At 42.0% G+C, this 27,611-nt stretch overlaps 1 long non-coding RNA gene across 5 annotated transcripts; it reads left to right on the top strand.

Moving 5' to 3' along the window:
* The first annotated feature begins 415 nt into the window (after nucleotides 1–415).
* Nucleotides 416–27,580, top strand: LOC145543543 (uncharacterized). 5 transcript variants are annotated; one of them, XR_014080777.1, is made up of 5 exons: nucleotides 416–531; nucleotides 16,692–16,804; nucleotides 23,770–23,965; nucleotides 25,972–26,169; nucleotides 27,237–27,580. It is a non-coding gene; the product is annotated as an uncharacterized LOC145543543 (long non-coding RNA). The 5 variants fall into 5 exon arrangements; XR_014080779.1 differs by lacking the exon at nucleotides 16,692–16,804 and adding an exon at nucleotides 21,664–22,056; XR_014080776.1 differs by lacking the exon at nucleotides 16,692–16,804 and adding an exon at nucleotides 21,664–21,797.
* The last annotated feature ends 31 nt before the right edge of the window (nucleotides 27,581–27,611 follow it).

Raw genomic sequence — 27,611 nt, forward strand, 5'->3', positions numbered from 1 at the left:
TAAAACACAATGGGATATGACTGCATAGCTAGTAGAATTGCTGAAATTCAGAAACAGATCCTATGAGATTTTGACAAAGGTGCGGAGTAGCTGCAAACCTCATGTGCTGCTGGTGGGAATGTAAAAAATACAACCCCTTGGAAAAATCCTTTGGTAGTTATTTAAAACTTTAAAATAAATCTAGAGTAACCCAACTGTTCTACTCCTTAATATTCATCTAAGGGAAAGCATGTGTTCATGTAAAAACACGTACAGAAATGTTCTCAGCAGGTTTACATGGGTAACTATCCCAAACTGGTGAAAAATGCATTTGTCCATCAACAGGTTGTTGTTATTCAGCTGCTAAATCATGTCTGACTCTTTATGATGTCATGGGCTACAGCATACCAGGCCTCCCTGTCCCTCACTGTCCCCCAGAATCTGCTCAAGTTCATGTCCTTTGAGTCGGTAATGCCATCCCACCACCTCATCCTCTGCCGCTCTCTTCTCCTTTTGCCGTCAATCTTTCCCAGCATCAGGGTCCATCAACAGGTAAATGGATAAAACATTGTTTATCCATTATATAATAGGATACTACTCAGCCATATAAAACAATGGACTATTGATAGAACCACAGGGTTGGATCTCAGAACCTTCTGCTCAAATGAAAGTAGAGAGACAACAAAAAAGAGTAAAACTGTATGATTCCAGCTATGGAAGACCCTAGAAAATCCAAACTTAAAATATAGAGACAGAAAGGAAACGATTGGGTACCTGGATGGGAGTAAGATAGAAGATGTAGAAAGAGGAATTACAGCGGGGTACACGGACAGTTTGGGGATGAACGTGTATGTTCACTGTCCCGGTGACAATCATGGTTTTATTAGCACTGAAATGTGAAATGAATCAAATTGCAGACTTTAAATATGTTTGGTCAATTATGCCTCAAGAAAGCTATTAAGAAACTGGGAAAGTGGTTGCCATTAGGGGAGACAGGGCAGTTATGACAGAGAAGAGACACGAGGAAGCTTCTGGGGTTCAGGAATATTCTGTTTCTTGACTCAGTTGCAACACAGGTGTTCTTTTTATTCCAATGCATTCAGCTTGATAGAAAACTATTCAACGCTTTATGTGCTATTTTTATTTCACCATTTTAAAAGTTTAAAAATTTTGTATATATACATGTATTATATTTGGAAACTATATAATTTCTAAAAAAAAAAGAGGTAGTTATCCCTGACTCATGAATTTGATCATTATTCCTTAATAATAGTCTTAATAGTTCCTTGATAATAATATATCATTGCCCCTTAATTATTGCATCATAATCCCTTAATAATCGACCATTTGGGTCTGAGGAGGAGTGTATATACCCCTTTGTGTGTGTGCTCAGTTGCTAAGTTGTGTCTGACTCTTTGTGACCCTATGGACTTGTAGCCCGCCAGGCTCCTCTGTCCATGGAATTCTCCAGGTAAGAATACTGGAGTGGGTTGCCATTTCCTGGGATCAAACCTGCGTCTCTTGTGTCTCCGGCATTGGCAGGTGAATTCTTTACCACGGTGTCACCTGGGAAGCCACATACCCCCTAAGTGACTTTATAAAGAAAGTGTAGTTTAAGTTGCTTTTGGAAATTGAGATCAGTTTCTACACTGTTGACAATCACATTCCTACACAAACTGCTTTGAAAAGATAAGCCGGGAAACTGAATCGCGTCTCTCTGAGCCTCACTGGTGGTCCATCCGCCATGGAAATTTGTCTGTTTATCAGTTTCTGTGGCGCTGCTGGGTTTATAGCAACATTAGGGTGGGTGCCTATGGGGAATAGTACAGTCTTCCATTCTGTGTCATTTTTATGGCTTTCCTACAGTCTGTAGTCATTAGGTGCTGTGCCTCTGTCATCCCCTGGGGTAGAGCAATATATTTATTGTACACATTTATCTCATCTCTGGTGGTTCATTTCCTTTCCCATCCGTGGAGAATTTCCTTTCTGCCTTCCACATCACATCGACAAGGTCTTTCTGTTCAATTGCTTGACATGCGTTAGTGTGGAACGCAGTCTATATGGAGAATCTAGGGGGAAGCGTTTGTATCTATAAATGTCTCCAAGAATATGTCCTTGGCAATCAAGGGGAACAGTTGTAACCTGTATCCCATAGGATGAGAGATCTGGGACAGGATTCAGAAGGGGGAAAAAATCTGATATCATAAAAACAGTAACGTCCATGTGGAGAGACGAGAAGCACATCCTAACATTAGGAAGAAAAGATAAAATGGATGAAAGAACACTTTCGAAGCAGTAATGGGGTGGGCGCTGCCTTCTCAGTGGTGGTTGTGATCTAGGGAACTAAAAAGTATCTTTTTTTTCCCCTTTTGAATAACCTTTGGGTTAGTAGATGCTTGATAATTTCCATTTTCAAACGAGGGAGATAAGCCAAAGAGTCTTAACACTAAATCCAAGACCACAGAGGGAATTGGGTTCGAAGTAGGAATTTTCATTTTGTTCTCTTTTGTGCACACATTAAAAGCATTAGTCGTAATAAAACTCAACCTGATGTGGCCTAGTGCTTCCCAAGTGGCTCTAGTGGTAAAGAACCTGCCTGCCAATGAAGGGGTCATGAGTTCAAACCCTGGTTGGGGAAGATCCCCTGGAGGAGGAAATGGCAACCCACTCCAGTACTCCTGCCTGGAGAATCCCACGGACAGAGGAGCCTGGTGGACTACAGTCCATGGGGTCCTAAAGAGTCAGACATGACTTAGTGACTAAACAACAGCAATATAATTACTGAAGACCTACCTACATTATTTCAAACCCTGGAAACATCACAGGCAGAGCTGGTCTTAATATCTCCATTTCATGGATGATCAGACTAAGGGTCAGAGAGGTTGCACCGTTGTTAAAGGACTGATCTGGTCTTCCTTCCGGGTCTGTCTGAGCCCTGCCTTGCACATACTTGCCCCGTTATACTATTGCTACTGCTTTTCACTTTGAAAGCAACCGAAAGGACTCTTTTAAAGGTGCATCAAGAGCTACCTGTCCAGGGGGCTCAGCTCCCTGCTCTGTGGTGACCTAGAGGAGGGGGCTTGGGGAAGTGGGAGGGAAGGGATGGATATTTTTTATGTGTAGCCGATTCACTTGGTTGTACAGCAGAAACTAACACAACATTGTAAAGCAGTTATACTCCAATTAAAAACTAAATAATTGAAAGTTATTTCTGATATTAAAAAGAGTGAAGAGGTTTCTGCTCTCAGCCTTCCTGAGCATTACTGTGGATGCAGGAGAAATAGATTAATAATATAACTAAGCAATGCACCTTTAGAGGCAGCATCTCATGGAAGAAATGCCCTAAGTGGGACCCAAAGGAATAACTCCAACTTTCTCACAGTTGTTTCATGAACTTTCTTTTTATTTTGGTATGCTCTTGACTTGTTAAAGAAAGTACTTGTGATCATGATGGTGATGATGTTGCAAATTTACATTTCTTTCCAATGCCAAACAATTAAAGCCTTTGAAACCAGCACTGATGCATACGAAATCTTGCAGTGATTGGATAGAAAACATGTCTACAAGTCTACTTCGGTTAAATAAAAATAGAACCATTGAGTGCTCAGGGATAAATATACTGAAATGTGAAATAAGAGGTAAAACTCAAAAGCAGGCATGGGTGTCATTTATGCCAGAAAAAAGTATCAAAACACTGAATGACTTCATCTTTAACATTTCTCAAAAATCATATTTTTGTGCCTAAGTTGACACGGTTTTATATTTATTGTCAGTTTGTGAGCACAGCCCAAGAAAATGATGAATGTTGAGACAGTCAACTCTAGGAAACTGTTTATCTCTGAGAAACTGTGGCTCCATCCTCAGCTAAGCATTGTTTGAATGTTGGCATTTTTTAAGGATCTTGTGTTTTTTTGAAGTCATGTTTCATCCTCTGCCAGAGAGCAGGACTGTTGTTATTTCATTCAGTTCTCCTTTCATAATTTCAGAGAAACTTGAAAATAAAAAGGGTAATTAATTTCTGATGTCTTACAAATGATTGACATAGTACAAGAAAAAAAGAAAGTACGTTTTTTCCAAGTTTAGAGACCTGAGATGGGATTTCAGAGTCAAACGTGCCTGCACACAGCTTTTCAATGGTGAGCCTTGCTCTTAGATGGTCCTTTTTCCATTCACCATTCCAGGATTTTTCCCCCAAAATCTCCTGTGAGGTCCAAATGGTAGCCAGCATTCTGTCTTTGGTTGATGAGTCTGTACTTTTCCTAATCCAACACTTGTCTTGAAAGAGAAACACAGAGGTGTATTGCAATTAATAGTAATGGGGGTATCCTGCAATTTTCCAAAAAATTGAAAATTTGCCTGCTATTCTTTTTCATCCCTTGGTTGAAAGAAAAACAATCAAAACCAAGGAAGGAAAGAGGCCCAGGAACCAGAATGTGGAACTACTGCCAGACTGTTTCACAGCTTTCATCCTGGTGTGTCATTGTTTTTATGCCATTTAAGTGTATTTAGTAATAATAACCAGCGACTTCAAAAGTATGACACTCTTGCAGAATAGATGTTTCTACAGCCAAAGCATGACTTTCTCTTTTTCACTCGATAAGTTTCCTTCCTGTCTGCTTCTGCCCTTCACTCTGTTAGTAGAATTCTGTTCTTTACCTTTTTATTTTGTGTTGAGGTTTAGCCGATTAACAATGTTGTGATAGTTTCAGGTGGACAGCCAAGGGACTCAGCCGTACATGTACACGTATCCGTTCTCCCCCAAACTCCCCTACCACCCAGGCTGCTACATAACACTGGGCAGAGTTCCCTGTGCTATACAATAGGCACTTGTTGATAATCTGTTTTATTTCTTTTTTTTTTCCTCTTTTTTTAAAACTTTTTATTTTATATTGGGGGTATAGCTGATTAACAGTGTGGTGGTAGTTTCAGGTGGACAGCAAAGGGACTCAGCCGTACACACGTTTCCATTTTCATCCAAACTCCCCTCCCACCCAGGCTGCCGCATGACATTGAGCAGAGTCCCACCGTGTAGCAGAGTTCTGATGCCCTGAGTCACCTGACGATCTGCACCCACTGCCTGTCTACCCTGACTTCCCTTTACTCCTGCATCATTTCCCTGTTCCTTTTTCCTCTGTCTTTTCTAAGAATTGAGTTGCTGATAGTTAACACTGCACACAACTTAAAAACTCAAAGGGAAAAGATCAGCAACTCATTTGCCTGCTCTGAAGCCAGAATAGGGTAATTCCACCACAGTCTCCTTGGAGGATTCTGATTCCTGCCTTCGGAATTTCAAGGAGGCTTCTTGTCCCCTGATGATTTGATATGACAGGTGACAACCTTCACTAAGCTTGAAGTTGCTCAGTACCTAACATGAATCTAATAGTATGTGAGCAACTGAGTGAGCGCTCAGTCGTGTCCAATGCTTTGTGACCCCGTGGACCATAGCCCACCAGGCTCCTCTGTCCATAGGATTTCCCAGGCAAGGATACTGGAGTGGGTTGCCATTTCCTCCTCCAGAAGATCTTCCTGACCCAGGGATCAAACCTGCGTTTCTTGGGTCTTGTGCATTGGCAGACGTATTCTTCACCACTGTGCCACCTGGGTAGCCAGTAAGCAGTTGAAGGTGGTGCCAAATCAGATGATAACGTCCTTATCCTCAAGACATCATTAAGTCAAGACAAATAACAATAATATTATTATTAAAGAAAAAGGAGGAGGGAGAGAGGGAGTAGGAGGGGAGGGGGAGGGAAAGAAATTGGATTCTAATCCCAGAGTGAGTTTTAGGAAAGAGAATCCCTGAGGTCTGAGATGCTCAAGGAGGTCTTCAGTCACTAGGTGAGACTCCAACACGATCAAAGAAAGGGTGGGATTTTCAAATGCAATAAAAAGTAGAAATCTTATTGGTTTTGGAGTTCATGTATCAACTCTTTCTTCTATACATTCTTTCTGCAATCATTTATTGAGTGTGTACTACATGCCAGATATTTTACTAAGGCCAGACAGACAAGAGGACCAGCAACTAAGTCCTTACCCAAGGGTAACAACACTATAAAATCTTTTTGAGATTACAATGAAAGATTATACTAATGCAGCTATGTACCAGATTCAATAGAGTAGGGAGATTTCTGAGAGCACAGTGAAAGGGGAGAAAACAGCAAAGAAGTCACAGAGGAGGTAATAGTGAGCATCAGAGCTGAGAGAGAGGAAGTAACGGAAGTGATATGGATTTCATTGTATTTTTTTCTGGCTGTGCCCTGTAGCATGCTGAGATCTTAGTTCTCTAACCAGGGATTGAAGGCCTGTCCCCTGCAGTGGAAGCATGGAGTCTTAACCACTGGACCCCCAGGGAAGTCCTTGAAACTAAGTTGATTTTAAATGGAAATTAAAGAACTGAAGCCAAGTCAAAGCTACAATGAGCTATCACCTCAGCTAGTCAGAATGACCACCATCAAAAAGATCTATAAATAATAAATGTTGGAGATAGTGTGGAGAGAAGGGAACCCTCCTGCACCGTTGGTGGGAATTAAAGTGATACAGCTACTATGGAGAACAGTATGGAAGTTCCTTAAAAACCTAAAAATAGAGCTACCTTGTTACCCAGCAATCCCACTCCTGGGCATGTACTCAGAGAAAAGCATAATTCAAAAAGACACACTCACCCCAGTGTTCATTGCAGAACCATTTACAACAGCCAGGCCGTGGAAGCAACCTAAATATCCATCGACAGAGGAATGGATAAGGAAGATGTGGTACATATACAGCATGGAATACCGCTGAGCCATAAAAGGCAACGGAATTGAGTCATTGACTTGGGGCTGAACCCAGAGTCTGTCATACCGAGTGACGTCAGAAAGAGAAAAACAACTATATATTAACGTGTATATGTGGAATCTAGAAAAATTTGTATAGACGATCTTATTTACAAAGCAGAAAGAGAGACACAGATATAGAGAACAAATGTATGGATACCGAGGGGGGAGAAGGATAGGATGAATTGAGAGACTGGGATTAATACACACACACACACACACACACACACACACGTATATATAATACTGTTGATGCTATATAGAAACTAGGTCACTAATGAGAATGTACTGCATAGCACAGGGAACTCTACTGTGCTGACCTGAATGGGAAGGAAATCCAAAAAAGGGGGGAGATGTATATGTATGTCTGTGTATGGCTGAGTCACTCTGCTGTGCGGTAGACACTACCACAACATTGTAAAGCAACTATCGTGCTGTGCTCCATCACTTCAGTCGTGTCCAGCTCTGCGACCCTACGGACTGTAGCCCACCAGGCTCCTCTGTCCATGGGGTTCTCCAGGCAAGAATACTGGAGTGGGTTGCCATGTCCTTCTCCAGGGGATCTTCCCAACCCAGGGATCAAACCTGTGTCTCATTATGTCTCCCACATTACAGGCAAGTTCTTTATCCTAGCACAACCTGGGAAGCCACAAAATAATCCAGTAAGAAATGAACCAAAGCCACAAGGCGTAACTCAGGGAGAGCCAAGGATAATGAGAAAACCCTCCAAAGGTTTACTCTGGAGGCAGTGAGAAAGTCTTGATGCAGGTGGACGATACTGCTTAGCGTCAAATATTCAGAGATTTACTGTGAGAAGATACAGAGAACACACTCCTGTCTGCTCTTATTAACGGAAGTGAGTCCAGGCTCACTCTGCGTGCATGTGTGTGACTCTCTGTGACCCCATGGACTGTAACACTCCAGGCTCCTCTGTCCATGGGATTCTCCAGGCAAGAATACTGGAGTGGATAGCCATGCCCTTCTCCAGGGGATCTTCCTGACCCAGGCATCAAACCCACATCTCTTATATCTCCTGCCTTGGCCACTCACTGCACAAGAGGCTGATAAATCCAAGAGACAAGGTGTTTGAGGCAAAGAATACAACTTTATTCAGCAAGCTAGCTGACCAAGAAGATGGCAGACTAATGTCTCATAACAAGCATATTGTCTGGGCCTGGATGCCAGATTCTTTCATAGATCAGAGATAGGGGGAGGGGAGGAAAAAAAGCAAAGAGACCATTGAATTCTTGCAAATATCTCCTCGAATGACAAACCTCAGGCAGGGGGATGTGTTAATTTCTTTCTTCCTGCAATCTACAGGTGGACAGGAATCTGAACAAAGGCACTTTAGTTGAACAGTCAGGCAGAGAGGCAGGATTCTCTGAGGCAGGCCATTATGTATGATTAAAATGACAAGAGCAATGGAAAGCAAGTCGAAGGAATAGGTCCAACGTGGAGTCAGAATTGACTTCTCCCTGCAACAGGAGGAGGTAAGCCACAGCTGCCAGGCCTCTGGATCCAGACGCCAGGCACTTACTAGCCGGAGCGCACCTACGTTTACTGGCCAATGACATCATCCTGACAGTATAAGCATGCTGCCCTCTCCATCATCCCTTTTTCTGAAGGAGGACCCTGCGGCTGGGAGCCACTGAGGATCTCTTTTAAGGAAGTCCTGCTACGAAGTCTGAGGGCCAGACCACGGATGCAGGATGCTGGGTCCTCAGTTCTCAGCGGTTCTGCCCCAGGGCCTCAGACTTGAACCCAGAGAAGGGAGAAGGAGGAAGAGGAAAGAAGACAGAATGTTGGTTCCAAAACCCGCCCCCGAGCCCAGAGGGCAGGGAGACACGGAAAGAAAGAGGCAGCCCCTCCAGACTGGGAGGCGGCAGGTTTAAGAGGCAGGGGACTTCCCTACGGGGGCTTGTCCTGAGTGCAAGGTGGAGAGACCTCCACACCTGCCCACCTGAATCTGAAAGCTTTCTTAGAAACCTTAACAGGATCTGGGTATGTTTTCAGTCCCAGAAGTGGTCACATATCGCTTTCTCAGGCCTGCACTGGCTCCTACTTTGGGGAAGGCAGGCAGCAGGTCTGTTTCAAGGATGGGAGGGAGGGGAACCTCCACCACTGGGTCCAGCTCCAGGGTCATCAGGAGGTCACGCCCTCCCTCTCGGTAACCCCTCTAACACAGAGCTCTGATCCTCCTGGCAGACTCAGAAAAATAGAGATGGTATTCAAAAGTGTAGCTGTGCTTGAAGAAGGCACTCTTGCATTTTCTCTGCAGACTTGAAATGGAGATTTTCCCTGGTTCCAAATATAATTTCTTTCGACCTGCTGTTTTCTTGAAAGACAAGAAATGCGTGTTCACAGAGCTCCCTGTGCTATACAGTAGGAACTTGCTGGTTATCCATTTTAAATATGGCAGTGTGCACATGTGTCTATGTGTGTGTGTGTATAATATATATATATCTTCCAGCTCCACTCAGACTAGACATTCTCAAGATGCAAAGCTTCTCCACCAGGCAGGTCCAAATAGAGCGTCTGGCATGGCTATGAACAGCTTCCACTGGGGCTAGAGTATAAAAAGGAAGATCTAGATATTTTGAGTAACTCAGTTGTCTAAATTCCCTGATCACAGTGGGCAGCTTTGTTTCTGTCGTCACAATACAAGGAAAATCCAGTAGAAACTTGAATCTCACAGACATTTCAACATGTGTCCACCCTTGGTTCCTGGAAAATGGCTCCCGTCATGCGTTTGGAGACCCTCGCTTTATACATTGTCAAATGTCAGAATGCTTTCAGATGAAAGATTTCTGCTTCCCTCCTGGTGTTTATAAAACAAAATTAAAGACGTTTCCCCCCTCTTTTTCATTTCAGCCGGATAAGGTTTAATGCTTGGAGGGAAAAAGCAATTACATTTATACAGTGTCATGTTTGGCTGAAAGTTTCAACTCGAAATAGAGTTGAGATCGATAGTGCTTGCATTCTCCCACAGTATAATTGTTACCTGGGCTCCAGAAGCCAAACAGTCTGAGAATGGCATTTATATCAAATGTTTTACAATGCTTGACTCTGCTTCCTCTCCTTCATATGAACCTCACACGAGTCCCACTAGAAAGTTTATAAACAATATTTAATGTATAATGCAAAGCTTATCCTCACTTTTAACTGCTTGGGTGGTTAAAAATAGAGTTGATTTGTTTCTCTCTGCCCTAGAAAAGTACCTTTCAAAAGAGAATTTCATCTCCTTTGAAATGGCAATGTATAGTTTATTTTGTTTGAAATTAGTGGCTTTTCTCTGGTGGAATTGGGTTTTCTTTATCTTGCCATTCAGAAGTGATTAGTAAATTAACCCAATCCTGGCTCATTAAAATTCCACAAAGCCATGCAAAAAAGCTCTATCAGCTAAAGTTGTAGGCTAACCATCAAGAGATTTAAAAAATAAAAAGCAGGAAAAGAAAAATGATGGTTGCTATTGTGGAGAAAATGGGAAAATGAAACAGTGATTAGCAAGGAGGTGGGTGAGGAGGAAGGCTTTGTTCATTGGCTACAAGTCTTCACTTCTAATTACTGTTTTTTAACCATATATATTTCCGTCATAGCTCAGTCGGTAAAGAATCTGCCAGCAGCAGGAGACCTGGGTTTGATTCCTGGGTTGGGAAGATCCCCTGGAGCAGTAAATGTCAATCCTCTCCAGTATTCTTGCCTGGAGAATCCCATGGACAGAGGAGGCTGGCAGGCTACAGTCCATGGGGTTGCAGAAAAATTGGATATCACTGAGCAGCTAAACAACAACAACAATATTTAAAATCTCTCATCTAGACTAAGAACTACCTTCCCAAGAGCAACCAGGAGCAAAGCAGGTGCAAGAAAAAATTCTTTCCTTAGAATCTTCAGAGGAAACATGGGCCTGTGGACACCTTGATTTCAGAATTCGAAACTCCTAAATGATGAGCGAATAAATTTGTCCTGTTTTAGGCCACCATGTTTGTGGTAATATACTATGACTTCCCTGGGAAACTAATACAGAAATGAAATCATCATCGTCATCATTGCTGTTATCATCAGCTCCACGAAGAGAGGAGCTGCTCTGGTCTGTAGAGTTAGGTCTAATAAGAGGTTGCAGGTACTTCCATGGAGAAGGCAATGGCACACCACTCCAGTCCTCTTGCCTGGAAAATCCCATGGACGGAGGAGCCTGGCGGGCAGCAGTCCATGGGGTCGCGAAGAGTCGGACAGGACTGAGCGACTTCACTTTCACTTTTCCCTTTCATGCACTTGGAGAAGGAAATGGCGACCCACTCCAGTGTTCTTGCCTGGAGAATCCCAGGGACGGCAGAGCCTGGTGGGCTGCCGTCTATGGGGTCACACAGAGTCGGACACGACTGAAGCGACTTAGCAGCAGCAGCAGCAGCAGCAGGTACTTCCAAGGGACTGTCATGACTTTTCGGAACAGTACTGCTCAGGAAATGAGTGGAAACTGTGCTCTTGAGGCTTCATTCCTTGATTTCAGCACATCAGGTGCTATTTTTCCAAAACTTTAACAAAATACTCCAAAGGAAAAACAGGTTCTATTTTTACTTACAAAGATGGAGTGCAATATTTTCCAGATCATACTTTGCTGAACAGTGTTTCCAGAAGATTATAATTGGAGGACGACAACAATAGGGCTTCCCTGGTGGCTCAGAGGGTAAAGAGTCTGCCTGCAATACAAGAGACAGACGTGGATTCAATCTCTGGGTGGGGAAGATGCCCTGGAGGAGGACATGGCTACCCACTGCAGTATTCCTGCCTGGAGAATCCCATGGACAGAGGAACCTGGAAGGCTACAGTCCATGGGGCCTCAGAGTTGCACATGGAGTAACTAGCACACTTCTTTTTTTCACTTTCAATAACAATAAAGGAAAGAAAGAAAGATTTCAGGATCCAAAAACTGAAAACATTTCATGCAGAGTACTTCTCTCAGAGATTCGTAAGCACATTGAGAATCTCAAAGATCCTGAGGAAAGAGCCCGCTTTTCTTTAGTTGAGGTAGATCCTGCATTTTTAGAGAAATGTGGAATGGGATTTGGGTAAACCCTGGGAGAATGGAAATTAAGTGACCCATAGATGACTCAAACCTAGCTTTGTCCCCTTCAGTCATGCAATCTGATTCCACCCACAGCCTCAGTTTTCTTTGAACACAAGAGATAATACCTCCGCCATAAATGTTGTTGGAAGGCTCAGCAACCAAAGTTACATTGGTTTATTTTATGCTTTTATTCACTTATAGTATCTCATATCTTGGATGTTGATAATACTTATAATATTTATCTAAGAAGTTTGGCCCCAAGTAACTGATGTATGTGAAAGCACCTTGGAAAATAAAATACTATTTAGATAGAAGATTGAATTTATAGCTTGATTTTTTTTCTAATTTATTGATGCTGCTGCTGCTAAGTCACCTCAGTCGTGTCCGACTCTGTGCGACTCCACAGACGGCAGCCCACCAGGCTCCACTGTCCCTGGGATTCTCCAGGCAAGAACACTGGAGTGGGCTGCCGTTGCCTTCTCCAATGCATGCAAGTGAAAAGTGAAAGTGAAGTCGCTCAGATGTGTCCGACTCTTCGCGACCCCATGGACTGCAGCCCGCCAGGCATCTCCGTCCATGGGATTTTCCAGGCAAGAGGACTGGAGTGGGGTGCCATTGCCTTCTCCATTATTGATGCTAATTTTTTGGAAATTAATAGGTTTTTTAGTTTGGTGCAATACAAAGTTAAAAAAAAAATCAGTCTATACCTCCATTCCAATTCTGTGTAAACTGGATGCCACTTCTGAGATTAATGCTTTTACTATGCCAATAATATTTGTAGAAGTGGGGACATGTTCTTTTTTTATTGCCACGCATCCTTCAAAGCATAGAGAAAGGGAACTGTTTCTATTGAATCTCCGTTTCTTTTGTACTTTGTACTTCATCAAGGATGTGTGTGTGTGTGTGTGTGCGCGTGCGCGCATGCATGTGTTAGTTGCTCAATCCTGTCCAACCCTTTGTGACCACATGGACTGTAGCCCACCAGGCTCCTTTATCCATTCGATTCTTCAGGCAAGAATACTGGAGTGGGTTGCCATTCCCTTCTCTAGGGGATCTTCCTGACCCATAACCCAGGTCTCCTGCTTTACAGGCAGATTCTTTACCATCTGAGCCACCAGGGAAACCCTAAGGATGTGTAATAGACTATTTATTTCAGACTAGGAGAAATAGCTACATGTCTACTAGTGAGGCACATTAAAGTAAATAATGAAAACGTTATTATTACTTCACTGGAAAATGAAATTATATATCCACATGAATGAGATACTGCAACTATTTGTTTTTCTCTATCACACCATCTAGCAAAAGTTATTATACCAGGAGTCTACAACTGGTCTGTAAAAGGAGATGCTTCATCATATCTTCAACTGAACATTAAATCCAAAAAATGGCTATCTTATTCAGAAAATATCTGACTCATAACAAATGGACTGGAATTAAAACACAGTGAATATTACTAAGGAATTTGACAAGCCAACAAACTAAATTTCAAACACATTAACACACACCAGTTCATCTGCATATATAACTCATTAATTTAAGAGAATACATTGTCTAATTTTATTTGTAGTTTAACAGATTTTTTTTGAAAACAAATACAAGTCTCTACCTCTTCTGAAAATATGAAGATATTAGTGAAACCACACACACACATACCCACGCTATACACATCTATTTAAAAAGTCCAAACAGTATAATTCAAAAGAAAAGACGTTACATTTAAAAGGCAGAGTCAATTGCCTACACAATCGAATTTTCCAGTGGATTTTTTAATTCTATGGCTTACTTTGTACATTTGGAAGTGACTTTTTAACTAAAATTTTTCTGAATATTTACTGCAGCTCTATAGAGATCAAACAGGCTTTGACACACACAAACCCACAAAAACAACATTCCACTTTCCAAAACTTTTTCTATAATATATGCAAAGAATGACTTATTACTTGTCACGTAAAAAAAACCCCCACATTTCCTTTAATGTTGGGCATTTCATGGAGCTGTCTCTGTAACATACTGTGTGTCCATATGTAGACAATGTGTAAAATAGACTCTGGACGTTCTGCCACGGCTTGCAGTGTGTGTGTTGCTGTCCCATGCCAACTTTCCATTTTCTTTACCAAAGAAGTTGTCTAAATTGTTAATGCAGAATATTTTAAACACAGACTGTCATCCAAACTTGCTTTTTTCTACTATACGTTTTAAGGAGTAAAGGTCAGAGTACTCCGATCAATTGACCCTTGTTCTAATTTTTGCAACAAGGACCTCAAACCTGTGTTGTTTGACCATTTTCCATTTGTCCCCAGTGGAATTAGCCATAGGTTTTTCTCAGTGAATTTATAATCCAAATTAGAGTAAAGAGAGAAAAAAAAAAGGTTATGGAAGACAGTAGCTGTTGCAGCATTTTGTTTGTGAGGGGCCAATTTGAACACCTGGAAATTGCATTGGAAAAACTCGCAAGGAAAACAGAAGCACATCGTTAACCCTTTCCATCTCATAGGAACAAATAGTAACCTGAGATTGGTGTCCTAGAACTATTTTAAGGAATAGGGACTGTTTTGCGAGGACACAGCTGATGCCATCTTTCCAGAGTAGAATATTGGCCTTGCAGAAGTGATGGGCAAATTGCTAAAAATGGACTTGCTGCCATTTCAAATGAGATGATACGTTTCCAAAGAGTCTTCCATGGAAAGAAAAAGGACGTTAGTGAAAATAAGAATTTCCATGTGTTTATGAACGAAAAACATGTTTTTTTTTTGCAAAGAGGGTTAGTAAAATTCCCCCTCCTCACACACACAAAAAAAAAACACCACAATTCTTCAAAAGATGAAAGGTAAAATAGGAAAAAAAAAAAGAAAACAACAGCAGTGTGAGTTCCAGTGAAAATCAGGCTCAGCCCTGCCTGGAAGATCTAAAGAAAGTCAAGCTTTTTTCAGATGCATTTAGGGTTTTGTGTTTGTCTGTTTTTTTGTGTGTTGTTTCTGTTTTGTGTCTGTTGCTTACAACAAAATGAACGTTAAGAAACTTTAAAAACAGCTGATAGTTTTTAACCCAAGTAGAGTATGCTACTGAGGCATTTTAAAATTTAAGTGTTTTATAAGAACCCAAGGTTTTGACTTTAATGTCCCTTGGAATATAGATTCAAATCTCTCCGCTTCTGTCCTCCTTTCTGTTCATTTATCACAGTGACCAGTGGTAAGTGCATTTAATTACATATCAGTAGAAAGTCATGAGGCTTCCCTGGTGGCTCAGACAGTAAAGAATCTGCCTGCAATGCGGGAAACCTGGGTTTGATCCCTGGGTTGGGAAGATCCCCTGGAGGAGGGCATGCCAGCCCACTCCAGCATTCTTGCCTGGAGAATCCCACGGAGAGAGGAGCCTGGCGGGCTACAGTCCATGGGGTCGCCAAGAGTCAGATGTGATGGAGCTACTAAGCACAGAAAGACATGAGTTATAGTTCCACTGTGTATTACTTGGCCACAGTTTAATGGCCCAATTGCATCTGTTAAGTATCTGCATCCCTTCAGGAGAGGACGTTTTTCTGTGGATTCCTTATCTTGCCTCATCTGAAACCTGCTGAGTGGGATTAGCTGGTGTCCAGGGTCCCTCCAGCTTTACTTTCTGATCTAAGACTTCATCTCAGAGAGAGGAACAAACTCACAAACAGGATTTTATCTTCACTTCTTTACACCACATCTACTCAGTTCTAATTTCGGAACTGTGTGCCTGTCTTGAGATTTCAGGTGCCACAGAGACAGGCCTTGGAGAAGTGACACAGCTAAATAGTTCAAGGGAATAAGGAAGAAATTGGAGGACTAAGGTTTGAATTCTTATCTGTGCTCCTTGGAGCTCTGTGACCTTGGTCGGTTACCACACGCCTCTGGGTCTCTGTATTCTCTTTGTGAAATCCATTAGGATTACCTGCTGGGATATAATTTGGCAAATGTGCTTTAAAGAATATTCTGTCTTACTTGATCATTTGGTAGTTCCACTTCTTGTCATAAACGAGTAATTTGCTGAGACTGATGTGATGGGCTGGTTAGTATTGCTGTTTTAATTAGCTAAACTTTAAATTCACATTCATCCCTATGTAAACCAAAGGAATGGATGTAAACTAATGAGACCAGCCAATAGGAAAATTACAAATAAGACAAAAATTGTCAATATTGATCCTCGTCTGCATCTTATTATTTGCTGTTGTTGTTGTGTTTTGGCTGCACCCTGAGGCTTGCGGGATCTTGATTCCCGGATCAGAGATAAAACTCTTGCCTCCTGCAATAGAAGCAGGAAACCCTAACCACTAGACCACCGAGAAAATCCATTATTAGTTGTTTTTTTTTTGCTGCAGCTTCCCCAGCATCCATCTGTATTGTACTTAGTTGCTCAGTCATGTCCAACTCTTTGTGACCCCATGGACTTGAGTGAGTTACTATTTCCTTCTCCAATAGAGGTTGAGGACCCAGCAAAACCTAGTAAACCTAGTGTGGAAACACAGAGAAAAGTGTTATTGGAATCAGTCAAATATTTGCTTAATCCCTATAACCCTTAAAGGATCCATGGAGTAATTCTTTTGTTTTTTGGCATGGTCATTTGTTGTATTTTTAGAATGAAAACCAGGTGATTCTCCTGCTTTGCAGTCCCCAGAAATCTTCAGGATGGTGCAGAGGCTGCTCGTCCCGCACTTTGTGGTGTCATTAACAAAGACACCCTCAGAGCATCCCCTACCCTTTTGAAATAGGTGCTGAGCTAGAAATCTCTGGCCATGTGATTATCAAACCACACTCTGCTGCTATGCCCCAGGAGTTAATAGGACCCCCTCTTTTATTCATTGCTCCTCCCAGAGGCTGTCGGTTTAAGGACCTTGGGAAGCTTATTCAACAGAGATAGTAGCTAAATCCCTGTCCAGGGCCTTTGCTGGCGGTCCAGTGATTAAGACTTCACCATCCAATGCAGGGTGAGTATGGGTTCGATCCCTGGTCGGGAAACCAAGATCCCACATGCCTCATGGCCAAAAAACCAAAACAGAGAGCAGAAGCAGTATTGTCGTAAATGCAACGTGGTCTGTTTACACATGGCCTACATCAAACTTCCCTGGTGGCACAGTGGGTAAGAATCCACCTGCTGATGCAGGGGAACACGAGGTTGATCCCTGGTCCTGGCGGATTCCCCATGCTGCGCAGCAGCTGAGCCCGTGTGCACAAATCCTGAAGCCTTCGCCCTAGAGGCTGCTCTCTGCGGGAGGAGACGCCACCGCAGCGAGAAGCCCGCACCGCATCTGGACAAACGCTGGTGTGCGGCAACCAAGACCCAGCACAGCCAAGAATAAACAAATAAAATGGTCCACATCATAAAACAAAAAAAATCAGTCTCTCTCATAGTTCCAGACTGGATATTGAATTCAGGAAATGGAGACGTGGGTAAAAATATCCGGAGTGAAAGCAAAGGTCTCCGAGACTGAGGCATGGGAGTGCCGGGTAGATAGATATGCAGGGGAATATAGGGGAAACCCTTCCACTGGGGTTTCTGTTTTCAATATTAGGGCTGAATGTCACACATCCTTTTTACTAAAGGCACAGGACAGGTACATACCGAGTGTGAGAGAAAGTCTGAGACCACGTCCCCAAAGCAAAGTGATGGGTCCCATTAAGCATTCAGCCTCCTCTCAGCCCTCAAAATCTAGTTTTCTGGAGGAGTTCGGCAAATGACCATCTGAAGGATGGATGGGACGGAAATTCATCCTCTTCCTATCTTTGTAGTTCTCGGAACAATGGCTCTCTTCAAATATTGACCATCTGTGTTTTTTGAGACTACTGTTTACATATGATACACACATTTATTGCGCCCACTTTTTCTAACTCCTGTTGTTTAAACTAGCCTCTCAGTTCATTTTCTCAGCTGGGTGTCCTTAGCTAGTTCTGTAATAAACTTCCTGACTCACAGTAATAACATGCCTCCTGCCAGAAAGAGTATATTTTATGGATGTGTTGGGAAATTTTGAAGTTAGAAAAATCAGTGATTGTTGAAATGACATGCTGATAAAAACTGGGGCATGACTCGGGTTTGCTTTTAAAAGCCTCTGAAAAATAACAGGTCGCAAATTAAAATGTATAAAATATCGATCTGTCTTTTCAAATTAAAAATGAAGGAAGCCTGATGATTTTGGAAATAATTCTGGAAGTGTGTGTACATTTTAAAGGCAAATTTAAACACATTTTATTTCTTAGGGCTATTCTGAATGTCATCTAATACAGACAAGAAAAATAGACTCCCCCTCAGGCCAGCAAGTAATATAAAATCTTTTAGAATTCTTTGGAGTTTGAAAGAAGTGGATACAAATGAAATTATCTGGGTAGGACATAGAAATCAAAGTTTGCTTAAAATTTTTTCACATTTTTTTCCTTTTTCACTTTAGCCAGGTTCTATGTTTTCTGCATCCAGGACAAGGATCCAAAGTCTAAGATTTCAGGGAATGACTGTGTAGCCGAGTGCTTTGCGTCTTCAGTAAATGAAGGCAATAACATAGAGTAACATGCACATAAACTTCCACCCTAGATTTCCAGCTCAGAGAAGCTTAGGTGAGCGTCTGTTGACCTGCATCTCCCCATTTCTCTAGAGGCGAGTGAGCGGGGGGGGGGCCTGGAAATGTCTGAGACGAGGATTTAGAGGGTCCGCCTTTCTTTTCCTCTTCCTTAAGGACTCGTGCTCAGTCGTGTCCGACTCTTTGAGGCCCCGTGGACTGTAGGCCTCCAGGCTCCTCTGTCCATGAGATTCACCAGGCAAGAATACTGGAGCGGGTTGCCATGTCCTTCTCTAAGGGGAGCTTCCCAACCCAGGGTTCAAACCCACATCTCCTGCATGGGCAGGCAGATTCTTTACCACTAAGCCGCCTGGGACACTCCAGTGATTTCTTTCCCTCAAAATTCTATCAACATCTAAAAGGTTCTCATATCCCCTGGGACCTGGTGCCTGGAATTTCACCGGCCTTTTACTCCTAAACATGAATAGAGAGTGTCTTTATTTCTTCAAAGAATGGGGAAAAAACTTACAGATGATCTCTGTCGGCATTTTCTCTGCATTCATTTTCATTTTATTGAAGTGAAAAAAAAAAAAAAGGAATCTGTTACTTTGGTGAATAGGAAAAAAAGACCAGAACTTGGTGTGCAAAATCAAGCCTGATCTTTTGAAGTAAACCAGGTCAGATCTTTGCAATATACACAGACTGTTTCCACAAAGTCAAGCATGATGTGCACATAATGGAAAGACCAGAATTATAGCATCCCATCAAGGACGTTTTAAATAAGCTTTTTTTTTTCCCCCAGAGCAGTTTTAGGTTCAGAGCAAAACAGGCACATAACTGTTGTCACTACCACCCAGGAAACTATACTGAGTCTAAGAAAATAATTAAATGTTTCTACACCTTGATTTTTTCAATTAAAATGTATATCTTGAAGGTGTATGTAGTCTTGAAAAATATTCACAATCTGAAAGTTGCGAGTTACGTTTTATTCGGGGGGAAGTTTTAGGATGTAAGCCCTGGAGGCAGCATCTCAAATGACCCCGAGAAGCCTGCTCTGAGGAGACAAGTTATACAGAAGCTCTGCAACAAAGCCACTGGCTGTCAAAAGATGACTGTAAGTTATCCCAAGTTAAGGAATTCAGTGCTTTTCTATGTTTGGGAAGGTGCAAGAGTCCGGGCTCACTGAAATCATCCCTTTGATCAATATCTCAGCTCTCTGGGGCCAGTATCCTGTGTTTTCACATCCTGAGTTTCCTGGGGGCTCACCGTGGGGAGTGGCTACAGTCTGATGGTCGCTGGACGGCGGGTGTTCTCCGCGGTCTGATGGATGGTGGCTGTTCTCTCCCTCCTGAGCTCCCTCAGGGCTGACGAGCGCGCCATCCATGGTGGCTGTGATTGCCAATCACTGTGACGTCCTTTATATACTGATGTGGAAGAAACATTCCATTTCTCATGGACAACATGATGCTTTGATTTGCTTGATGAAACGATTACTATGGTCAAGCTGATAATTAGCACAGTCTGTATTATTAACCATCGCCAGCACTCTGTGCTTTGGGTCTCTATACCTCTTCATCCCACATAACTGCTGCTTTGTACTCTTGAACTCACATCCGTCCACCTCCCTGCCCCTCCTGACCACAGTTCAACTATCTGCTTCTATGCATTTGACTTTATTTGATTCTACGCATAAGTGAGATTAGGCAGTATCTGTCTTTCTGCATCTGGCTGATCTCACCTGGCATAATGTCCTCCAGGATCATCTGTATTGTATGTTGTTTAGATGGCAAGATGACCTCTTTATCAAGTCTACATTTTATACATTTGTATAAATTTGTATTCTTATGTTGATGGACACTTGGGTTTTTCCATATTTTGGGTATTGTCAATAATGCTGATGAACATAGGAGTGCAGGCAAACCTTCAAGGTACTGATTTCATTTCCATTGGTTTATATGCTGGTTTTTCTTTTTGTTTTGTTTAGAAAGCACCACGTTCTTTTAGAAAAAGTCAATTTTTACTTGCAAATCCCTGTGTGTGCACAAAAGAACAGTAAAGCAAAACAATGCATTTGAGACTTTATGGCATGTCTTCTCTTGACAGTCTCTTTTTTTTAACTTTTTATTTCATATTGAATACAGCCGATTAGCAATGTGATAGTTTCAAGTGGAAGAGAGACCCTTTTTATATGTTTGTGATTTTTGCTGCGCTGGGTCTTTGCTGTGCTGACATTCCTGCAGTTGAGGCGAGTGGGGCTGCTCTCCTGTTCTGGAGTGCAGGCCTCCCATTCAGCTGGTTTCTCCTGTGGAGCACGGCCCTAGGCACGAGGACTCAACAGCTGCGGTTCCCACGCTCTAGAGCCCAGGCTCCACAGTCGGGACGCAGTGGCCTTAGTTGCTCCGAGGCATGTGGGATCTTCCTGGGCTGGGGATTAAAACTGTCTCCTGCACTGGCAGGTGGATTTTTTACCACTGAGCCAACTGGGAAGCCCAAGAGAGGCTCTTAATATGATTACTTAGTCAAGCAAGTTTTCTTTGGCTTAAAAATACATATTCTTGTGTTTGCTTTTTCCTCTATCTTAACGCTCTCCATACTGACCTTCTCTCTAAAGTGACTCTTTTCCTCTAATAGAAGTGCACTTCTTTGTCATATGGTTATCCATCACAACTTTGATGTAATGGAATAAGTTCAATGTGTTATTTCAATGTTTTCTAAAATTCATGAAAATAAGCCTCTAACTATTAAATTCGAAGGAGCACATCTATGCAACCACCCCAAGTCACCTTGGATGTTGTATTTGTGGAAAGAAGAGGGTAGAAATGCAGGCCGCTAAATGTGAGGACGTCGCAAGACCACCGTCCTGGTTTACGTTCTTACCCCACTTCCTCGACTCCAAACACTCTGGCATTTTTATTTATTTGACAACATGTCTTAAAATCATCATTGGAGTTTGTCTTTCAAAGGGATTGACGAGACAGTTTAACTGGTATGAATAGATGCCTCACTGTTCTCTAACTAGGCAGCTCTTCATTTTTTGTTCTAATAATAAAAGTAGAAAAAGAAATCCTTAACTCCACATAATATTTATTTTAAAAGGGAGTATGGTCTGGGCAGGGGAATGATGCCTATTTACATCAGACAGAAATCGTATTTGTCCAGGCACTTTTTTTCCCCCAAACTCAGAATACAAGTCTTATTCAAGGAGCACAAAGGCTCCATCATAAAAGCTTAGCTAGAACCGGAGAATCATACAGTTCTGCTTTTGTCTGACTCCTTTCTAATCTGTTGACTTACAGAATTGAATGAGAAACATTGTTTCCTGAGAAGAGAAGGGAGTATGAAAGGCAGGGAGCACAACGGAGGATACTGTTACTCACCTGGGCTGGGGAGGCATCTTCCAGATGCTTCTGCCCCAGGACAATCGTCACAGGTGAACAGTTCAAGGGCAATGCGGTCCCGATTCCGGAAACCACTATCCCATGAAGTTCACAGGAGGAAAATACGAAAAGGGAGAGAATAAATGAATCCGTGGGAGGAAAAAATAGACAATAACTAAAAATTGAAAAAAAAAATGAATTTTAAAAGTTACGTTAAAGTATTGTAAAGGGTTAGTCGCTCAGTCGTGTCTGACTCTTTGTGATCCCATGGACTGTAGCCCTCCAGGTTCCTCCGTCCACATAATTCTCCAGGCAAGCATATTGGAGCGGGTAGCCATTCCCTTCTCCAGGGGATCTTCCTGACCTAGGGATCGAATCTGGGCTTCCCACATTGCAGGAAATTCTTTACCATTGAAGCCACCAGGGAAGCCCCTAGAGTATTGTAAGGCACCCCTTAAAATATCCTATTTTCACCCAAGAAATGGTTTATTTTGGTTAGATCTTTTAAAATGCTCAGGTTGAAAACTCTCTCTTTTTTTTTTTTAATTAAAAAAAAAATTTGGCCACACCATGTGGCAAGCAGGCTCTTAGTTCTCAGACCAGGGATCGAACCCTCTTCAGGGTACGCACAGAACCAGGGAAGTCCCAGAAAACTCTGGAATGATTCTGAGTAGAGTGACCAGTTTATATGGCGGTGGCAATAGGGAAGACCAAACCGGTAGTGTCAGGCAGAGTTCTGGCAGGGAATAGATAAAACGTTGAATTAATTCAAGGGGTTAACTGAAGAGAGTTCAAACAGCAAGGATTTTTGCTGATGTCAGGGCAGATTAACAGAATCATAAAGCGATGGCCCAGTGCCCAGAGGCTCATAACAGTAGGAAGCTCAGCCATAAACCCTCTAAGCCTGGAGAGGGCAGAGGAGAAGGCTCTGATGTAGAACTCAGAGAGATTTGGATGTTGAAGAGGGTCGCCCTGCAAAAGCCACGGTTGAGGAGTGACGGCCCAGCAATAAAGTAGCAGAAGTCTACAGGACCGTCCTTCAGCTGGCAGCTCTGTCAGCAGAGCCTGGAGCCAAAGGGAGAGACCCTGGGCTTTGCAGTTCCTATAGTTAAGCTCCGTGGGCAGAAAACAAGGCAGAGAATGAATCTGGAAGAGCAGAGAACAGTGCTGACGGATAAGGACATCAGAGTTTCCACTCACTTCTCATAAGCTGCAGTTCTTGCCATATTCTGAAAGCGGGATCGAACACTTGTTATTTAAAGGACCTCTAAAGTGGCTTTGTGGATTGGAGCTTGGAACTTTGACTTAACTATCTTGCACAACTGATATCTCAGGCCGCCTGGGAGCTTAACCTCTAAGTCCTTAGACTTTGCTTTTGAACAGTAAAATGCTCAATTTTCTGTCAAACAGAGCACAACTGATTTAGATACAGTTCCTAACAAGTGGAGTTTCTGTTGTATTAATTATCAAATTTGGAAGTTTATATCAAAGTTAAAACCAGATGATCTGCAGAAATCCAATTTACTTCTTGGACATGAATCCAATTATCATTGTTTGAATCAAGGTAGCTGAAAGAAATCACACTACAATCTCAAGAGTGTTGAGAATTCCCTGGCAGGCCAGGAGTTAGAATTCCACGCTTTCACTGCTAAGGGCACAGGCTTGATCCCTAAGCAGGGAACTAAGAGTCTGCAAGCCACATGGTCAAAAAAAAGAAAGAAAAAAAAATTATCACCTTTCAAGTAAAGCTCTCAATTTTGCTTATTCTATTTCAAACTGAGAGTGACATTTCAAAGTAAATTTGAGACTTTTGCTGTTATGGGATATCTGGGATATTTGCTATTTGTATCATGCTGGATATTTTACAAGTATTTTTCATCCACTTTGGCTGCATGATCTTTTATGTTGGAGTCTCATGGTAGCATTGATTTTGGGCAAATGCCGAATAATATTTCACTTGTAAAATGGTCTCTCTGAGTTATCATAAATCATTGCAAACCAACTTTTTTTTTTTTTTTTTTAAAGGTAAGGCTAGATTCTTCATGGCACTGAACAATTGATTAAGAAGATTCCAAGGAGCCAGGGGACATTTTTCTCCAAAAATTGAACGTGAAATTTCTTTCAATGAGACACCTTGCCTAAATGAGGCAACTGGAAGCAATGCAAGACTTTGCATGCAGTGCTTACAAAATAACACATCGTCAACTCAATAGACCTTAAGGTAGATACAGAGGGAAAATGAAATTCACTACTATTGATACAAGTAAATATTTGCCACATATTAGAAATAATAGACTTGCAGGGAAAAAAGTAGGACAAAGTATGATTAAACTCACGTGTAAAATATTACAAATAGCAAGGCTAAGGTCAACATCCAAAAATGTGCAAACATTCTGAGCAAACCACGTCCTATTAAAAAACAAAAAATAAACAGTTCAAAGAGAAGATCAGGAAGCACTTGACATAACGATTGGGCCACAATAAAATATTTATGAGTCTCTCTCATTCATTCAGGAAACGATCTGATGCCATCATGGCGTGAACAAAGTTGGAAGCCAGGAAAGATTATTGACGTCAGCATGTATTATGTTAGTGAAATAAATATTGAGAGAGGGTTTAGTGAGTCCTGTGACCATGAAACACGTGTATAGTCACTTCCAACAAACACACCAGGAAAAATTGAGTCTTATTTGACAATTGATGCATTCTTTTAAAGGTAGTTGACATTAGGAAATCAGAGGAATAGCTTTGTTTTTATTAATTTTGTAAAAATCTATAAATTCCATAATCTATAGCCACCCAGGCATGATCCTGCCTCTCCTAAAAACACCCCAGATATCAGTCAAATACTGTGAAAATTTCTATTTCATTTCTCTATTTGTCATTGGGTGATAGAGGCCAACACAGCTATAAACATTCTCAGAAAGAACAGTGAAGAGAAACTAGGAGTCAAAGAAAACTTTGTCCTCTCTATTTCTGACCTGGACAAAGAAAAACATTAATTAAACTAAAAACTGTAAGAAAGAACAGAAAATGAATTTTGCAGTATGTAATTCTGAGTAGGTAACATCAATATCAAGATTATCTCATTTAATTCCAATCAATGCACCAATTCTTTTTATTTTATTTTATTTTTATTTATTGTATTTTTTGGCTGTACGGCTTGTGGAACCTTCATTCCCTGACCAGAGACTGAGCCCAGGCCCTCTGCAGTTAGAGCTCAGAGTCCTCATCATTAGATCTCGAGGGAAGTCCAGTTAGCACACCAGTTCTTTTTCTTGCTGTGAAATTGCAGTTACCTCTGCATCTCACAGTATTTCTACCATCTAGATTTTTGCTTCTGGGAATAGATGAAAAAGTAAGTGCTCCAAAGAGCTCAGGATGGCTGGAAACTCATCTTTCTCGTTGACCTTTTGTATCTAGATGCAGCGTGTTCTTTAAGTGATAACATTCTTATTTGAGGGATCAGGATAGATTTCAGGTTCTTTGGAGTCCCCCTAGACTGCAAGAAAAGAAGAAATATTCTCTAAGACTGAAGGTACAGACAACATTCTATAGGAAGCAGGAAAAATGCTGACTTTGGGGTCTAAAATTCTAACCATTTGAAATACAATCCTTTCGATTAAGAAGGAAATAGATGGGCTTTTCAGCTTTTCCCCCCAATGAATCTGTCTTTTGGAGAAGTTCCCACAAAAGCAAATAAATTTTGATAAAGAGGGTAGAGGAAGACACAACCCAGAAACAGCCAGCCTGCAGGAGGACAGGCATGAAAGGCTTCTGGGCAGCAAAATCAACAGCCTGAAAATCCCAGCCATGAGCGGGGAGGATGGAGAGATCTCTAAGTGCAAGATTCAGTGATGAAACTCAAGGCTAGAAGAATTTTAAAAGGGCACACTGTGCTCTGCCTGCAACACAGGAGACCTGGGTTCAGTCCCTGGGTTGGGATGATCCCCTGGAGAAGGAAACAGCAACCTGCTCCTATATTCTTGCCTGAAGAATCCCATGGACAGAGGAGCCTGGTCCACGGGGTTGGCAAAGCGTCATACAGAACTGAGCAACTAACAACATACTGTGCAAACGTGAATTATACTAGCATAGCTTCCATCTATTTTTTGGATTAAAAGCAAACAGACAGGGGGTTTCTGGGAAAGATGCTACACCAGTGGTCCAGGTTTGGCATCTCCCGTACATTCGTTAATGTGTAATGAATCTTTATGCATTGAACAGGCAGAGCACCGGGGTAGGAAAACTGAAGAGTTACTGAGAAAATTATGTCTGCATAAAGACATGAAGAAGATGAAAGGGCGAGTCACCAAATACCAGAGAGGAGAGCAATCGGAGCAGAGAGAACAGGTCCAGGAGCCTCAGGGCTGGAGGGAGCCTTGTGTGTGTGAAGAAGATGGCGCGAACGTGGAGAGGAAGGAGGTGAGCAGGAGAGGCGGGAGGTGAGGTCAGAGCGGGAGCGGGGCGGCCCGCGTGTCCCTGGACTTTGCCTGCAACTCGTGTCAAGTAGGGACCCGTTGGGAGATTGCAAACGCCCGAGTGGTGAACTGTGTTTAACATGCTCCCTCTAACTGCTATCCTAAGATGTGTTTGTGTGAACTATTCCCGAAGAGCTAAGAAAAAGGACGTAGGGAAAGGACAGGATAAAACACCAACATTATCTCCACTAGGATCTCAGGGGACAGGAAAAGGGAAGCTGGTGTGTTTTTTTCCCCTTCTTTCTCCATCTCTGATTTAGAAATTACAATCAGAATGCTTTATTTTGTTTTGTATAACTCTTTTCTAATTTTTTTATTGTGTTAAAAGTCACATAATATAAAACATACTGTTTTGACCATATTTAACTTTGCAGTTCAGTGACGCTAAGTCCATTCGCATTGTTACGAAACTTGCCATCATCCACCTCCCTAATTTTTCACCTTCCTAAACTGAAACTCTGTCCCCACTAAACACAGAGTCCCCATTCCCCCTCTCATCCACCTCGCCCAGCCCCTGGTATCTACCAGTGTTCTCTCTGGCTGTATGAATTTGACTATGCTAGCCTCCTTGTGTAAGGGGAATCAAACAGTATTTGTCTATACCTACTGTATACTGGGATGCATTTTTAAGCTTAACTTAATATGTGTCCTACATATTGTATCTTTTCCCCCCCCGTGCTATACAATAGGTTCTCATTAGTAATCTGTTTTATATATAGTAGGGGATATATGTCAATCCCCAATCTCCCAATTCATCCCCCTTTTCCCTCCTTGGTGTCCACATATTATTTCTCTTTATTTTTTAAGTAAGTATAATCATATCTACATTTATGTCTCAACTTCCTGGGTATCAACGCACCTGTGTTGCATACACCATCTCCAGCCACCCTGATGATAAATCATCTCCAGAATCATTTCTCTGTCCTTTCCCCCCCAAGTCAGTCTTATCTGGGGGCAGACTTTGTTAGGAACAAGTTTTCTTATTCTGATCTCAAGTCTCCTTTCCTGTAGCTTCTCTGCAACCTGTCCTGGTTTGAATCACTAGGAGATGCAGAGAATGGGCTTCACAGTTCTTTCACAAGAGTCTCAGCATCTTGCTGTAGAACGGCGCTTGAACTTGGAGAAGCCTAAAGAGCATTGTATGAATTTCACAATTTAACCAAGGACTGGTCCTGCCTACTGGACAGAAGTAAACAGATGTAAGAGGAAGAAATAAGCAATGAAGGAAGTGTAGCAGGCGCACGTACTGCTCTGGGATATAAAAAGAAACTTCCATTTCATGTTGGGCAATCTTATAAGATTGTAGGTGAGTGACCCAGAAAAGTTATTGGGAAATATAAGGTCCTCATCGGCTACTAAAGGCTGTGCCAATGTAGAATAATTGAG

This window comes from Giraffa tippelskirchi, chromosome 3, assembly GCF_054371585.1.
Source record: "Giraffa tippelskirchi isolate mGirTip1 chromosome 3, T2T-mGirTip1v1.2.pri, whole genome shotgun sequence".
Classification (NCBI taxonomy): Eukaryota; Metazoa; Chordata; class Mammalia; order Artiodactyla; family Giraffidae; genus Giraffa; species Giraffa tippelskirchi.